The sequence below is a fragment of the Lithobates pipiens genome, unplaced genomic scaffold (assembly GCF_037356315.1).
Source record: "Lithobates pipiens isolate NorthernLeopardFrog02 unplaced genomic scaffold, aLitPip1_a1.2 Scaffold_90, whole genome shotgun sequence".
Lineage (NCBI taxonomy): Eukaryota > Metazoa > Chordata > Amphibia > Anura > Ranidae > Lithobates > Lithobates pipiens.
The window spans coordinates 11,384-29,360 of NW_027507913.1; the positions used below are offsets into that span (position 1 = coordinate 11,384).

General features: G+C 52.5%; 1 long non-coding RNA gene across 1 annotated transcript; it reads left to right on the forward strand.

The window, feature by feature from the left end:
• The first annotated feature begins 2,341 nt into the window (after positions 1–2,341).
• Positions 2,342–16,910, forward strand: LOC143973660 (uncharacterized). Its single transcript, XR_013272108.1, has 3 exons — positions 2,342–2,689; positions 8,016–8,086; positions 16,464–16,910. It is a non-coding gene; the product is annotated as an uncharacterized LOC143973660 (long non-coding RNA).
• Positions 16,911–17,977: the final 1,067 nt, after the last annotated feature.

The following is a 17,977-nucleotide window of genomic DNA, read 5'->3' on the forward strand; positions in this document are numbered from 1 at the left end:
CTGCTTGGATGAAGGGCGGTCCTAGCAACCAATCACTTGCTTGATAACCTTGGGAAGCTCCCGCCCTCCATCCACAACAGTCCTCCCTCCCGCTGTCAGCTCTGTGAGGAATACTGAGTGACGATTGGTGGAACAAAAGGCTCCTAAATGCTGTGACAGCTGAGACTCCTCCCACAGTCTGCCATCTAGTAATGCCTGATAGAGGAGCCACACCATGGTGGGAGTAGTCACACCTCGGGGGAGGAGCCACACCGTGGCGGGAAGAGCCACACCGCGGCTGGGAGGTGCCACACCGTGGCTGGGGGAGTCACACTGCAGGGGGAGAAGCCACACCGCAGGGGGAGGGGCCACAACACGGCGGGAGGAGCCACACCGCGGCTGGGGGGAGTCACACCGCGGGAGGGAGGAGCCACACCACGGCTGGGGGGAGTCACACCGTGGCGGGAGGAGTTACACCATGGGGGGAGGAGCCACACCGTGGGGGGAGGAGCCACACCGCGGGGAGAGGAGCCTCACCACGGCTGGGGAGAGTCACACCGCGGGGGGAGGAGTCACACCGCGGCTGGGGGGAGTCACACCACGACGGGGAGGAGCCACACCACGGGGGGAGGAGCCACACGATAGGGGAGGAGCCACACCACGGCTGGGGGAGCCACACCACGGCTGGGGGAGTCGCACCGGGGGGGGCTGAGGAGTCGCACCGTGGGGGGAGGAGCAGTCGCACCGCGGGGGGAGGAGCAGTCGCACCGCGGGAGGGAGGAGGAGTCACACCGCGGGCGGGGAGGAGCCGCACCTCGGGGGAGAAGCCGCACCACGGGGGGAGGAGCCGCACCACGGCTGGGGGGAAGTCGCCACACGACGGGGAGGAGGAGTCACGGGAGGGTGGGGTCGAGTCAGTGGATGGTGGGAGGAGTCACGGGAGGGTGGAAGGAGTCATTGGATGGTGGGAGGAGTCATTGGATGGTGGGAGGAGTCACGGGATGTGGGAGGAGTCGTGGGAGGAGCCATGTGATGGTGGGAGTGGTCAGTTGATAGTGGGGGAGTCACGGGATGGTGGGAAAAGCCATGCGATGGTGGGAGGAGTAACGGGATATTGGGAGGAGTCAGTGAATGGTGGGAGGGGCCACAAGATGGGAGGAGTCCGTTGATGGTGGGAGGAGACAGGAGATGGTGGGAGGAGTCACGGTATGGTGGGAGGAGCCACATGATTGTGTGAGGAGGAGACGGGGTGGTGGGAGGACCAGGGGATGGTGGGAGAAGCCACACGATTGTGGGAGGAGTCACAGGATGGTGGATGGTGGGAGGAGTGACACAGTGGGAGGAGTCAGTGGATGGTGGGAGGACTCATGGGATGGTGGGAGGAGCCACAGGTTTGTGTGAGGAGTGAGTAGATGTTGGGAGGAGCCACACGATAGGAGGGTTCAGTGGATGGTGAGAGGAGTCATGGGATGGTGGGAGGAGCCACGTGATGGGAGGATTCAGTGGATGGTGAGAGGAGTCACAGGATTGTGGGAGGAGTCACACAGTGGAAGAAGTCACGGGATGTGGGAGGAGCCACACGGTGGTGGGAGGAGTCCATTGATGGTGAGAGGAGTCACGGGATGGTGGGAGGGGCCACGTGATGGGAGGATTCAGTGGATGGTGGGAGGAGTCACACAGTGGAAGGAGCCACACATGATGTGGGAGGAGCCACACGGTGGTGGGAGGAGTCAGTTGATGGTGGGAGGAGTCAGTTGATGGTGGGAGGAGTCACAGGGTGGTGGGAGGAGCCACGGGATGGTGGGAGGAGTCACACGATGGTGGGAGCAGTCAGTGGATGGTGGGAGGAGCCACGGGGTGGTGGGAGGAGTTGCGCAGTGGGAGGAGTCAGTTGATGGTGGGAGGAGTCCGTGGATGGTGGGAAGAGCCACGCGATGGGAGGAGTCAATGGATGGTGGGAGGCGTTACGGGATAGTGAGAGGAGCCATGCGATCGTGGGAGGAGACAGGAGATGGTGGGAGGAGTCACACAATGGTGGGAGGAGTCACACGATGGGAGGAGTCAGTGGATGGTGGGAGGAGACATGAGGTGGTGGGAGGAGTCACACAGTGGGAGGAGTCAGTGGATGTTGGGAGGAGCCACGCCATGGAGGGCACCTGATGTAAGGGGCACTGTTCTGGGACACCCTATGTAAAGGGGAACTCTATTGGGGACATCTGATGTAAGGGGCACTGTCATGGGGGCACCTGATGTAAGGGACACTCTTATGGCGGCACCTGATGTAAGGGGTACTGTTATGGGGGCACCTGATGTAAGGGGCACTGTTATGGCGGCACCTGATGTAAGGGGCACTGTTATGGGGCACCTGATGTAAGGGGCACTCTGTTGGGGGCACCTGATGTAAGGGGCACTCTTATGGCGGCACCTGATGTAAGGTGGTTCTATTACTTACAATGTGGATGTGATTGGCTGACGTTTGTGTTCTTTCTTTGTCTTCCATCTTGTTTCGGGTACAGATAGTTGTTGGTGGAAGGACGGAATAAAAGGGTCCAGCCAGTGAAGGGGGAAGAGCTCAGAGTAATGGAGAAGAGGAGTGTCCTGCAAGGCAGAATCCGGGGCTCAGAGAAGACCGCTCACCATCAACATCTCCAAGGCCAACACACCACTGGAAGCTCTGAGGATCAGCACTAAACAGCTGCCCCGCTAGGAGGTAAAGCCTAACCTACTAACAATGTCTTTGCTACAAGTCACCCCCCAGTATCTGCTGATACCCCACATAGTTACAGGTCACCCTCCATTCTACCCATACTCTAGGCCACCCTCTGGCCCAGTCTGTAAATACTACAGATCACCAGTTATCAGGACCATCAATAGGGGGTACAGGCAGCACTTCCCATTGGGTCAGCAGGTGGTGGAACAGAAGCTGTCTGTGGATAGGTGGGGGCTGTCAGGTCAGCTTTCCAGTGCCCCATCATTTCTAATGGCAGCCCAGTCTTCGTCCGGAGGGTTCAATATTGAGTTTGCCCTTTGCAGCTATAACAGGTTCACCTCTTCTGGAAAGGCCGTCCACAAGGTTTAGGAGGGTGTCTATGGAAATGTTTGACCATTCTTCCAGAAGAACTTTTGTGAGTTCAGGCACTAATGTTGGACAAGAAGGCCTACCTCGCAGTCTCCGATCTAATTCATCCTAAAGGTGTTCTATGGGGTTGAGGTTAGGACTCTGTGCAGGCCAGTCAAGTACCTCCACTCCAAACTCGCTCATCCATGTCTTTATGGACCTTGCTTTGTGCGCTGATGAGCAATCATGGAACAGGAAGAGGCCGTCCCCAAACTGTTCCCACAAAGTTGGGAGCATGAAATTGTCCAAAATGTCTTGGTATGCTGACGCCTTAAGAGTTCCCTTCACTGGAACTAAGGGGGCCAAGCCCAACCTCTGAAAAGTAACCCCCCCCACCATAATCCCCCCTCTGACACCATAATCCCCCCTCCCCCCACACCATAATCCCCCCTCTGACACCATAATCCCCCCTCTGACACCATAATCCCCCCTCTGACACCATAATCTCCCCTCCCCCCACTCCATAATCTCCCCTCCCCCCCACTCCATAATCCCCCCTCCGACACCATAATCCCCCCCTCTCCCCACACCATAATCCCCCCTCCGACACCATAATCCCCCCACTCCATAATCCCCCTCCCCCACTCCATAATCCCCCCTCCACCAATTGGTTTGGACCAGCGCACAAAGACATTAATGGCTGTGTGTTGAGTTATTTTGAGGGGACAGGAAATTTACACTGTTATACAAGCTGTACACTCACTACTTTACATTGTAGACAAGTGTCATTTCTTCAGTGTTGTCACATGAAAAGAGAGAAGAAATGTCACTGAGGGGTGTATTTACTTTTGTCACATACTGTATATTTACCTAGAAAAATGGTGAGGTGTTCTATACTTATTTTACCCGCTGCTACCCACCTCAATACCAGGCACTTACACCCCCTTCCTGTACACACCAATTTTCAGCTTTCAGCGCTCTCACAGTTTGAATGACAATTACTCAGTCATGCAATTGAAATGGATAAGAACTACAATCTAATTCTTGGTTATCTGCTGCTGTTTCTAATTATAAAGTATAAATGTTCAGCACATTAGAAGTAAACACTCTCTGAGACATGTTCAGCTCGGCTACTTCTAAATACTGATTTATTGGTGGGCGGTGATAATATTTCATACAGAAAGATACGTCATCGCTATGTCAGTCTAATTCAGGAGTAGGGAACCTTTTTGGCTGAGGAGCCATGAACTCCACATATTTTAAAATGTAATTCCGCGAGAGCCATACAATATGTTTAAAACATTTTTTTTTTTTTAAATCAATGAATCAACTAATTTCAATTATAACTGTAATATCCACATCATCTCCCCCACTGTAATATCCACATCATCTCCCCTACGATTGTCTGCTTGCTTACCACTACACAGGCAGGCAGATCCACGAGCAGTTGAGGCGGGTGATGATGACATCAGTGCACCGCTCACCTAGCCGCCGCCGGGTGTACCAAGATGGCCGCAGCTCCGGAGCTAGGCCAAAGCTGCGGCCTTTCCTATAGGCTCAATCCACGGATCGGTACACCACGCAATCCCCGGATTGAGAGGTGAGAGCCAGATGCAGCCATCAAAAGAGCCACATCTGGCTCCAGAGCCATAGGTTCCCTACCCCTAGTCTAATTGGTACATCTTATTGGTTACAATGCAAGAGAAATGGAGAAACTTGATGCTTGAAGTTTGGTTGAAGCTGGTTCTCTTATCTCATATGCATTCTTCTAACGTGGGGGGTGTAGGGAGTACCCGCCATCTTTCATTCCGAACAGAGAGTCAGTCTGTATACTACATAATAAGTAAGGAGTTGCATAGAAACATGTATACACATAAGCAAATAGACATTTTCTGATTATCATTATGTACATTAGATTCCTTCACAGCGTCATGTCATAAACAGAAGATGGCGCCATGTCCTACACAGAAGGTGGCGCCATGTCCTACACAGAAGGTGGCGCCATGTCCTACACAGAAGATGGCGCCATGTCCTACACAGAAGATGGCGCCATGTCCTACACAGAAGATGGCGCCATGTCCTACACAGAAGATGGCGCCATGTCCTACACAGAAGATGGCGCCATGTCCTACACAGAAGATGGCGCCATGTCCTACACAGAAGATGGCGCCATGTCCTACACAGAAGATGGCGCCATATCCTACACAGAAGATGGCGCCATGTCATAAACAGAAGATGGGGTCATGTCCTACACAGAAGATGGCGTCATGTACTACACAGAAGATGGCACCATGTCCTACACAGAAGATGGCGCCATGTCCTACACAGAAGATGGCGTCATGTACTACACAGAAGATGGCACCATGTCCTACACAGAAGATGGCACCATGTCCTACACAGAAGATGGCGTCATGTCCTACACAGAAGATGGCGCCATGCCCTACACAGAAGATGGCGCCATGTCCTACACAGAAGATGGCGCCATGTCCTACACAGAAGATGGCGCCATGTCCTACACAGAAGATGGCGCCATGTCCTACACAGAAGATGGCGCCATGTCCTACACAGAAGATGGCGTCATGTCATAAACAGACGATGGCGCCATGTCCTACACAGAAGATGGCGCCATGTCCTACACAGAAGATGGCGCCATGTCCTACACAGAAGATGGCGTCATGTCCTACACAGAAGATGGCGCCATGTCCTACACAGAAGATGGCGCCATGTCCTACACAGAAGATGGCGTCATGTCCTACACAGAAGATGGCGCCATGTCCTACACAGAAGATGGCGCCATGTCCTACACAGAAGATGGCGCCATGTCCTACACAGAAGATGGCGTCATGTCCTACACAGAAGATGGCGCCATGTCCTACACAGAAGATGGCGCCATGTCCTACACAGAAGATGGCGCCATGTCCTACACAGAAGATGGCGTCATGTCCTACACAGAAGATGGCGCCATGTCCTACACAGAAGATGGCGCCATGTCCTACACAGAAGATGGCGTCATGTCATACACAGAAGATGGCGTCATGTCATACACAGAAGATGGCGTCATGTCCTACACAGAAGATGGGGTCATGTCCTACACAGAAGATGGTGTCAAGTACTACACAGAAGATGGCGCCATGCCCTACACAGAAGATGGCGCCATGTCCTACACAGAAGATGGCGCCATGTCCTACACAGAAGATGGCGCCATGTCCTACACAGAAGATGGCGCCATGTCCTACACAGAAGATGGCGCCATGTCCTACACAGAAGATGGCGTCATGTCATAAACAGACGATGGCGCCATGTCCTACACAGAAGATGGCGCCATGTCCTACACAGAAGATGGCGCCATGTCCTACACAGAAGATGGCGTCATGTCCTACACAGAAGATGGCGCCATGTCCTACACAGAAGATGGCGCCATGTCCTACACAGAAGATGGCGTCATGTCCTACACAGAAGATGGCGCCATGTCCTACACAGAAGATGGCGCCATGTCCTACACAGAAGATGGCGCCATGTCCTACACAGAAGATGGCGTCATGTCCTACACAGAAGATGGCGCCATGTCCTACACAGAAGATGGCGCCATGTCCTACACAGAAGATGGCGCCATGTCCTACACAGAAGATGGCGTCATGTCCTACACAGAAGATGGCGCCATGTCCTACACAGAAGATGGCGCCATGTCCTACACAGAAGATGGCGTCATGTCATACACAGAAGATGGCGTCATGTCATACACAGAAGATGGCGTCATGTCCTACACAGAAGATGGGGTCATGTCCTACACAGAAGATGGTGTCAAGTACTACACAGAAGATGGCACCATGTCCTACACAGAAGATGGCGTCATGTCATAAACAGAAGATGGCGTCATGTCATACACAGAAGATGGTGTCAAGTACTACACAGAAGATGGCGTCATGTCCTACACAGAAGATGGCGTCATGTCCTACACAGAAGATGGCACCATGTCCTACACAGAAGATGGCGTCATGTCATAAACAGAAGATGGCGCCATGTCCTACACAGAAGATGGCATCATGTCCTACACAGAAGATGGCGCCATGTCCTACACAGAAGATGGGGTCATGTCCTACACAGAAGATGGTGTCAAGTACTACACAGAAGATGGCGTCATGTCCTACACAGAAGATGGCGCCATGTCCTACACAGAAGATGGCGCCATGTCCTACACAGAAGATGGCGCCATGTCCTACACAGAAGGGGGCACCATGTCTTACACAGAAGGTGGCGCGATGTGATACACAGAAGATGGCGCCATGTCCTACACAGAAGATGGCGCCATGTCCTACACAGAAGATGGCGCCATGTCCTACACAGAAGATGGCGCCATGTCCTACACAGAAGATGGCGCCATGTCCTACACAGAAGATGGCGCCATGCCCTACACAGAAGATGGCGCCATGTCCTACACAGAAGATGGCGTCATGTCCTACACAGAAGATGGCACCATGTCCTACACAGAAGATGGCGCCATGTCCTACACAGAAGATGGCGCCATGTCCTACACAGAAGATGGCGCCATGTCCTACACAGAAGATGGCGCCATGTCTTACACAGAAGATGGCGCCATGTCCTACACAGAAGATGGCACCATGTCCTACACAGAAGATGGCGCCATGTCATACACAGCCCCCCCTGTTATCTTTGTTGGGATTGTTGAGGAATGGGTTGGGGTCTGCTCCGTACCCGGGGAATATGTGATGGATGTTCTGTTATCACCATATTGCTGGAGCCTTTATATATCTGCCCAACCAATGCCCATTTATTAGCTGTTTGCTTCCTGCACCGTTAGGCTCATCGTGGCCTTTGCACACAGGTCACTGAACCTGGCTGTGACTGGAGGCCACCATAGACTTGTATTATCCTGATCTCTCTGGAAGATTGTTTAGACTGATAAAGTTTTGTATAATGAAATAGTTTATTAGTGTAATGATGTGAGTTCCCTCTACAGGTCAACGTGCTGAGAGAAGATTCTGGAAATCCAGAAGAAGCATCATGGAAGCGAATGAGAGTCACTGAGCCGTATGTACATTCCTCCAAAAACATGGCCCCTCCCCCACAAGGGCAGCTACATTTATCGGGGCCCTTCCCCCACAAGGGCAGCTACATTTATCAGGGCCCTTCCCCCACAAGGGCAGCTACATTTATCAGGGCCCCTCCCCCACAAGGGCAGCTACATTTATCATGGCCCCTCCCCCACAAGGGCAGCTACATTTATCAGGGCCCCTCCCCCACAAGGGCAGCTACATTTATCAGGGCCCTTCCCCCACAAGGGCAGCTACATTTATCATGGCCCCTCCCCCACAAGGGCAGCTACATTTATCAGGGCCCCTCCCCCACAAGGGCAGCTACATTTATCAGGGCCCTTCTCCCACAAGGGCAGCTACATTTATCATGGCCCCTCCCCCACAAGGGCAGCTACATTTATCAGGGCCCTTCCCCCACAAGGAAAGCTACATTTATCATGGCCCCTCCCCCACAAGGGCAGCTACATTTATCAGGGCCCCTCCCCCACAAGGGCAGCTACATTTATCAGGGCCCTTCCCCCACAAGGGCAGCTACATTTATCATGGCCCCTCCCCCACAAGGGCAGCTACATTTATCAGGACCCCTCCCCCACAAGGGCAGCTACATTTATCAGGGCCCCTCCCCCACAAGGGCAGCTACATTTATCAGGGCCCTTCCCCCACAAGGGCAGCTACATTTATCATGGCCCCTCCCCCACAAGGGCAGCTACATTTATCAGGACCCCTCCCCCACAAGGGCAGCTACATTTATCAGGGCCCCTCCCCCACAAGGGCAGCTACATTTATCAGGGCCCCTCCCCCACAAGGTCAGCCAGATTGAGGGTCGGAGACACCACATCTTCTGCTTTGGCTAACTGTTGGGGGGGTAGGGTGACCACCTCCTCTCCTAGACTGCTGAATTGCTGCTGAGGAGATGAGCCGACTGCTCCATCTCCTACCCTCATCCAGCTCCTGGGATGACATTCCAGATACACGGATCCTTGCTGGGGAGGGAAGATCGTGTCCTCTGATCCCGGGTCATCGTACTGCCACCGGGGGGGTGAGCTGGTTGCTCCATCTCTTGGACTTCCTTCTCTTCTGAGTCCCTGTACTGCTGCTGGGGAAATGTCTCTCCGTGGCCGCCTCCCTGCCTCCCAAACTTCTGCTGCTGCCGGGGAGACGAGGCATTTGCTCCATTTCCCAGATCCCCATCCCTCTCCTGGACGGACGCTTTCCTCCACCCGAGCTCCTCCTGTGCACAAACAGGTTTCTCAAGGTCAGTCGGCACTTCCTGCATTGGCCATAAGAGCTCCACATCCATAGCTGGAGAGGGGCAGAGCACGTTGGCACTCTGCCCCACCGCTGACACTTCAGCACTGTCGGCTGGTACTTCTGGATAGTCCCAGGTAAAGGGAGCCCAGCCCTGGCACTGAGCAGAGTCTTAGCAGCTGTCTATAGGCGATGTCCAGCTCCCATTCCTGATTGGCCAGAAACTCCAAATCTTCTGAGACATTCACCATCCGGTCTCTGTACTCCAAGATTTCCTCCAAACGCCACTCCAGATCATTCCCAAAGTCAGGATCCTCAGACAGCCTCCCGTACGGCCGCCATAGCCAAAGCCTTCTGTCAGGCTGTCATCTGCTGTCCATGGGCTACATACCAGCGGAGGTCTCTGTACCTCTCCTCCTCTTCCATGGTGGCCGGTATCTGTACCTCTCCTCCTCCATGGTGGCCGGTATCTGTACCTCTCCTCCTCCTCCATGGTGGCCGGTATCTGTACCTCTCCTCCTCTTCCATGGTGGCCGGTATCTGTACCTCTCCTCCTCTTCCATGGTGGCCGGTATCTGTACCTCTCCTCCTCCTCCATGGTGGCCGGTATCTGTACCTCTCCTCCTCTTCCATGGTGGCCGGTATCTGTACCTCTCCTCCTCTTCCATGGTGGCCGGTATCTGTACCTCTCCTCCTCCTCCATGGTGGCCAGTATCTGTACCTCTCCTCCTCCTCCATGGTGGACGGTCTCTGTACCTCTCCTCCTCTTCCATGGTGGCCGGTATCTGTACCTCTCCTCCTCCTCCATGGTGGACGGTATCTGTACCTCTCCTCCTCTTCCATGGTGGCCGGTATCTGTACCTCTCCTCCTCTTCCATGGTGGCCGGTATCTGTACCTCTCCTCCTCCTCCATGGTGGCCAGTATCTGTACCTCTCCTCCTCCTCCATGGTGGACGGTCTCTGTACCTCTCCTCCTCTTCCATGGTGGCCGGTATCTGTACCTCTCCTCCTCCTCCATGGTGGACGGTATCTGTACCTCTCCTCCTCTTCCATGGTGACCGGTATCTGTACCTCTCCTCCTCCTCCATGGTGGCCGGTATCTGTACCTCTCCTCCTCTTCCATGGTGGCCGGTATCTGTACCTCTCCTCCTCTTCCATGGTGGCCGGTATCTGTACCTCTCCTCCTCCTCCATGGTGGCCAGTATCTGTACCTCTCCTCCTCCTCCATGGTGGACGGTCTCTGTACCTCTCCTCCTCTTCCATGGTGGCCGGTATCTGTACCTCTCCTCCTCCTCCATGGTGGCCGGTATCTGTACCTCTCCTCCTCTTCCATGGTGGCCGGTATCTGTACCTCTCCTCCTCCTCCATGGTGGCCGGTATCTGTACCTCTCCTCCTCTTCCATGGTGGCCGGTATCTGTACCTCTCCTCCTCTTCCATGGTGGCCGGTATCTGTACCTCTCCTCCTCCTCCATGGTGGACGGTCTCTGTACCTCTCCTCCTCTTCCATGGTGGCCGGTATCTGTACCTCTCCTCCTCCTCCATGGTGGCCGGTATCTGTACCTCTCCTCCTCTTCCATGGTGGCCGGTATCTGTACCTCTCCTCCTCTTCCATGGTGGCCGGTATCTGTACCTCTCCTCCTCTTCCATGGTGGCCGGTATCTGTACCTCTCCTCCTCTTCCATGGTGACCGGTATCTGTACCTCTCCTCCTCCTCCATGGTGGCCGGTATCTGTACCTCTCCTCCTCTTCCATGGTGGCCGGTATCTGTACCTCTCCTCCTCTTCCATGGTGGCCGGTATCTGTACCTCTCCTCCTCCTCCATGGTGGCCAGTATCTGTACCTCTCCTCCTCCTCCATGGTGGACGGTCTCTGTACCTCTCCTCCTCTTCCATGGTGGCCGGTATCTGTACCTCTCCTCCTCCTCCATGGTGGCCGGTATCTGTACCTCTCCTCCTCTTCCATGGTGGCCGGTATCTGTACCTCTCCTCCTCTTCCATGGTGGCCGGTATCTGTACCTCTCCTCCTCCTCCATGGTGGCCGGTATCTGTACCTCTCCTCCTCTTCCATGGTGGCCGGTATCTGTACCTCTCCTCCTCTTCCATGGTGGCCGGTATCTGTACCTCTCCTCCTCTTCCATGGTGGCCGGTATCTGTACCTCTCCTCCTCTTCCATGGTGACCGGTATCTGTACCTCTCCTCCTCCTCCATGGTGGCCGGTATCTGTACCTCTCCTCCTCTTCCATGGTGGCCGGTATCTGTACCTCTCCTCCTCTTCCATGGTGGCCGGTATCTGTACCTCTCCTCCTCCTCCATGGTGGCCAGTATCTGTACCTCTCCTCCTCCTCCATGGTGGACGGTCTCTGTACCTCTCCTCCTCTTCCATGGTGGCCGGTATCTGTACCTCTCCTCCTCCTCCATGGTGGCCGGTATCTGTACCTCTCCTCCTCTTCCATGGTGGCCGGTATCTGTACCTCTCCTCCTCTTCCATGGTGGCCGGTATCTGTACCTCTCCTCCTCTTCCATGGTGGCCGGTATCTGTACCTCTCCTCCTCTTCCATGGTGGCCGGTATCTGTACCTCTCCTCCTCTTCCATGGTGGCCAGTATCTGTACCTCTCCTCCTCTTCCATGGTGGCCGGTATCTGTACCTCTCCTCCTCCTCCATGGTGGCCGTTATCTGTACCTCTCCTCCTCTTCCATGGTGGCCGGTATCTGTACCTCTCCTCCTCTTCCATGGTGGCCGTTATCTGTACCTCTCCTCCTCTTCCATGGTGGCCGGTATCTGTACCTCTCCTCCTCTTCCATGGTGGCCGGTATCTGTACCTCTCCTCCTCCTCCATGGTGGCCAGTATCTGTACCTCTCCTCCTCTTCCATGGTGGCCGGTATCTGTACCTCTCCTCCTCTTCCATGGTGGCCGGTATCTGTACCTCTCCTCCTCCTCCATGGTGGCCGGTATCTGTACCTCTCCTCCTCTTCCATGGTGGCCGGTATCTGTACCTCTCCTCCTCCTCTATGGTGGCCGGTATCTGTACCTCTCCTCCTCTTCCATGGTGGCCGGTATCTGTACCTCTCCTCCTCTTCCATGGTGGCCGGTATCTGTACCTCTCCTCTTCCATGGTGGCCGGTATCTGTACCTCTCCTTCTCTTCCATGGTGGCCAGTATCTGTACCTCTCCTCCTCCTCCATGGTGGCCGGTATCTGTACCTCTCCTCCTCCATGGTGGCCGGTATCTGTACCTCTCCTCCTCTTCCATGGTGGCCGGTATCTGTACCTCTCCTCCTCTTCCATGGTGGCCGGTATCTGTACCTCTCCTCCTCATCCATGGTGGCCGGTATCTGTACCTCTCCTCCTCCTCTTCCATGGTGGCCGATATCTGTACCTCTCCTCCTCTTCCATGGTGGCCGGTATCTGTACCTCTCCTCCTCCTCCATGATGGCCGGTATCTGTACCTCTCCTCCTCTTCCATGGTGGCCGGTATCTGTACCTCTCCTCCTCCTCCATGATGGCCGGTATCTGTACCTCTCCTCCTCAACCATGGTGGCCGGTATCTGTACCTCTCCTCCTCCTCTTCCATGGTGGCCGGTATCTGTACCTCTCCTCCTCCTCTTCCATGGTGGCCGGTATCTGTACCTCTCCTCCTCCTCTTCCATGGTGGCCGGTATCTGTACCTCTCCTCCTCTTCCATGGTGGCCGGTATCTGTACCTCTCCTCCTCTCCTGCTATCTGGACCTTGGATCCAGGTGGAGGTTTGGATGTACCAGACCGCAGGAAGCATCCTACTGCTTGCCATCAAATGTGATGGATCCACTTGGCACCACACTTGGATGCTTCTGCCGGACAGCGCCTCCTGCCCACCAAACCTTTCCAGCAGACCGAGAGCCAATACCAGACCTGCTACCCCAAACATCGTACACAAATAAGATGTGAGATAGAACCAAAGGAATGGTCGGTCACAACATGAACAATAAAACCGAATATTACCCAAAACATCACAAAACTGATCCCATCAGGATTGGCAGACAGACATAAAAATAGGTGACACAATGGGAATTCACACCTAGGAGGCACACAATGAGAGAGAGACCGATTACTCAGAAAAGTGTGAAACCTCGGCATTGGTTGGTTTGAGCCAATTATAACCTTATGCTTTGAGTCGAGGAGGGGGTTGATATTGGACAATGGTCAGGGGTTATCGGGGGATGGTCAGGGTTGATATTGGACAATGGTCAGGGATTATTGGGGGATGGTCAGGGATTATTTGGGGATGCTCGGTTGATATTGGCCAATGGTCAGGGATTATTGGGGATGGTCAGGGATTATTTGGGGTTGGTAAGTGTTGATATGAGGGGAATGGTCAGGGTTGATATTAGATAATGGCCAGGGATTATCAGGGGATGGTCAGGGATTATTTGGGGATGCTCGGTTGATATTGGCCAATGGTCAGGGATTATCGGGGATGGTCAGGGATTATTTGGGGATGGTAAGTTTGATATTGGCCAGTGGTCAAGGTTGATATTGGCCAATGGTCAGGATTGATATTGGCCAATGGTCAGGGATTATCGGGGATGGTCAGGATTGATATTGGTCAATGGTCAGGGATTATCGGGGATGGTCAGGGTTGATATTGGCCAATGGTCAAGGTTGATATTGGCCAATGGTCTGGGATTACCGGGGGAATGGTCAGGGTTGATATTGGCCAATGGTCAGGGATTATCGGGGAATGGTCAGGGATTATCGGGGATGGTCAGGAATTATTTGGGGATGGTAAGTGTTGATATTGGCCAATGGTCAAGGTTGATATTGGCCAATGGTCAGGGATTATCGGGGATGGTCAGGGTTGATATTGGCCAATGGTCAAGGTTGATATTGGCCAATGGTCAGGGTTTTATCGGGGAATGGTCAGGGTTAATATTGGCCAATGTTTTGGGATTATCGGGGATGGTCAGGGTTGATATTGGCCAATGGTCGGGTATGGTTAGGGTTTATCATGGAATGGTCAGGGTTGATATTAGAAAATGGTCGGGGATTATTGGGATGGTCAGCGTTTATCGGGGAATGGTCAGGGTTGATATTAGACAATAGTCAGGGATTATCGGGGGATGGTTGGGGTTGATATTGGTCGATGGTCAGGGATTATCGGGGAATGGTCAGGGTTGATATTGGCCAATGGTCAGGGATTATTGGGGATGGTCAGGAATTATTTGGGGATGGTAAGTGTTGATATTGGCCAATGGTCAAGGTTGATATTGGCCAATGGTCAGGGTTTATCGGGGAATGGTCAGGGTTGATATTGGCCAATGGTCGGGGATGGTTAGGGTTTATCGGGGAATGGTCAGGGTTGATATTAGACAATGGTCGGGGATTATTGGGGATGGTCAGCGTTTATCGGGAAATAGTCAGGGTTGATATTAGACAATGGTCGGGGATTATTGGGGATGGTCAGCGTTTATCGGGGATGGTCAGGATTGATATTGGCCAAAGGTCAGGGATTATCGGGGATGGTCAGGAATTATTTGGGGATGGTAAGTGTTGATATTGGCCAGTGGTCAAGGTTGATATTGGCCAGTGGTCAGGATTGATATTGGCCAATGGTCAGGGATTATCGGGGATGGTCAGGATTGATATTGGCCAATGGTCAGGGATTATCGGGGATGGTCAGGAATTATTTGGGGATGGTAAGTGTTGATATTGGCCAATGGTCAAGGTTGATATTGGCCAATGGTCAGGATTTATCGGGGAATGGTCAGGGTTGATATTGGCCAATGTTTGGGGATTATCGGGGATGGTCAGGGTTGATATTGGCCAATGGTCGGGGATGGTTAGGGTTTATCTGGGAATGGTCAGGGTTGATATTAGACAATGGTCGGGGATTATTGGGGATGGTCAGCGTTTATCGGGGAATGGTCAGGGTTGATATTAGACAATAGTCAGGGATTATCGGGGGATGGTTGGGGTTGATATTGGCCGATGGTCAGGGTTTATCAGGGAATGGTCAGGGTTGATATTAGACAATGGTCGGGGATTATTGGGGATGGTCAGCGTTTATCGGGAAATGGTCAGGGTTGATATTAGCCAATGGTCAGGGATTATCGGGGATGGTCACAAATTATTTGGGGATGGTAAGTGTTGATATTGGCCAGTGGTCAAGGTTGATATTGGCCAATGGTCAGGGATTATCGGGGATGGTCAGGGTTGATATTGGCCAATGGTCAAGGTTGATATTGGCCAATGGTCAGGGATTATCGGGGATGGTCAGGGTTGATATTGGCCAATGGTCAAGGTTGATATTGGCCAATGGTCAGGGATTATCGGGGATGGTCAGGGTTGATATTGGCCAATGGTCAAGGTTGATATTGGCCAATGGTCAGGGATTATCGGGGACTGGTCAGGGTTGATATTGGCCAATGTTTGGAGATTATTGGGGATGGTCAGGGTTGATATTGGCCAATGTTTGGGGATTATCGGGGATGGTCAGGGTTGATATTGGCCAATGGTCGGGTATGGTTAGGGTTTATCTGGGAATGGTCAGGGTTGTTATTAGACAATGGTCGGGGATTATTGGGGATGGTCAGCGTTTATCGGGGAATGGTCAGGGTTGATATTAGACAATAGTCAGGGATTATCGGGGGATGGTTGGGGTTGATATTGTTCGATGGTCAGGGATTATCGGGGAATGGTCAGGGTTGATATTGGCCAATGGTTGGGGATTATCGGGAATGGTCAGGGTTGATATTGGCCAATGGTCAAGGTTGATATTGGCCAATGGTCGGGGATGGTTAGGGTTTATCATGGAATGGTCAGGGTTGATATTAGACAATGATCAGGGTTTATCGGGGACTGGTCAGGGTTGATATTGGCCAATGTTTGGAGATTATCGGGGGTGGTCAGGGTTGATATTGGCCAATGGTCGGGGATGGTTAGGGTTTATCATGGAATGGTCAGGGTTGATATTAGACAATGGTCAGGGTTTATCGGGGGATGGTCGGGGTTCATATTGGCTGATGGTTGGGGTGGCTCACAGGTAGAGATCTGCCCTTTATTTGATTTGGCCATAGTTCACCTTGGTCGGGGCTCCCAATGAAAATGTCTCTTTCATGAGTTCTCATTGACTTATATTTTTTTGAGTGTTGAAGAAAAGTCGGAGCCGCAATCACAGGCGGATGATGGAGCGGGGTGGAGATGTGTCGTTCTATGACCTGTCTTCATAGCAATGTTGGGTGGAGGAGGGGTACGCCGTATTCTCCTCCACAGGGAAGATCTGGGCAGGAGGCAGATATCTGGACTGTGGGGAGCCCTGCCTGCCCTTTCCCCGGGGGGCTGTTACTCTGTATATAATACTTTTCTCTGACTGGACGCTGTGTGTATATAAATGGCGGGTGCGGGGTGTATATAAATTGCGGGCGCGGGGTGTATATAAATGGCGGGCGCGGGGTGTATATAAATGGCGGGTGCGGGGTGTATATAGTACTGATGGCGGCCCTGCATGGCTATAGTCACCTTGTGGTGGACAACGTATGGTCTTCTCGGATGACGGAGGAAATATACAAAATATTGTAATAAAATTGTCGGACATTTCAGTGTCACTTTGTCTTCTCTGAGCGGCTAGTGGGTTATATTCCCGGCCTATAGACCCCCATAGACTTCCCTGAGGAACACCGACTCCCCCTACTGGTGAAGAACTTGTGTGTCCCCACCGGGGTAATTGGGCCAGTTCTGATCAGTCGCTGGGAATGGCATTACACACCGGCTACAAGTGCTCAGAAAGAAGCATGTCGGAGAGGCAGAGAAAAGCTCCGAGGATATCACTTTATAAACAGATAAAAGTTTCATAAAAAAAGTGGCACAAAAGTGTGAGTGTGACCGCCGGCAGTACGCTCTGTGCTCTACAATGCCAGCTCCTTCTCCGACGCGTTTCTCCTGTGCACAGGTGTAATGTGTATACAGGTGTATGAGGTGTAATGTGTATACAGATATACACCTGTATACACATTACACCTCATATACACCTGTATACACCTCATACACCTGTATACACATTACACCTCATGCACCTGTATACACCTCATACACCTGTATACATATATAAATAATAATTACCACTTTTTCTATGAATAAAGCGATGGTTTTAGGGTGAGGCACTAGGCCTGGGCGCCCGCTCTGTCTTTTTATGGTTGCACGTGGAAGGAGATTGCACAATACAGGAAAAGAATTTCCAAGCAGATTTACCAACTATCCAGCAATAAAACAAAAACGAATTGTCACGTCTAATAATTCAGAGGAGACTTTTGTTGCTCTCATTTCCAAATCTATGTGGAAGGTGCAGCGCCCCCCCAAGGCTCCTCTGTGAAGTGCGGCCCTAACTCTATATATATGTTTAGTTGCAGGTTTGTCCCTACATAGGATTGTTACTCTTTATTGCTTTCACTAAATATCCTATAAAGAGATCCAGTCACAACCTTCCAATTTACGTGATTTCCCTAAAACATAAATGTATTTTATTTATCACATGTATATCTATAATGCCGACAATTTACACATTTATATTGTACATTCATATCAGCCCTCTCGGAACTTACCATCTAAAACCGGCCACAGAAGGATTGAACCTCGACTGCTTCAACAGGGACAGGGCTGAGATT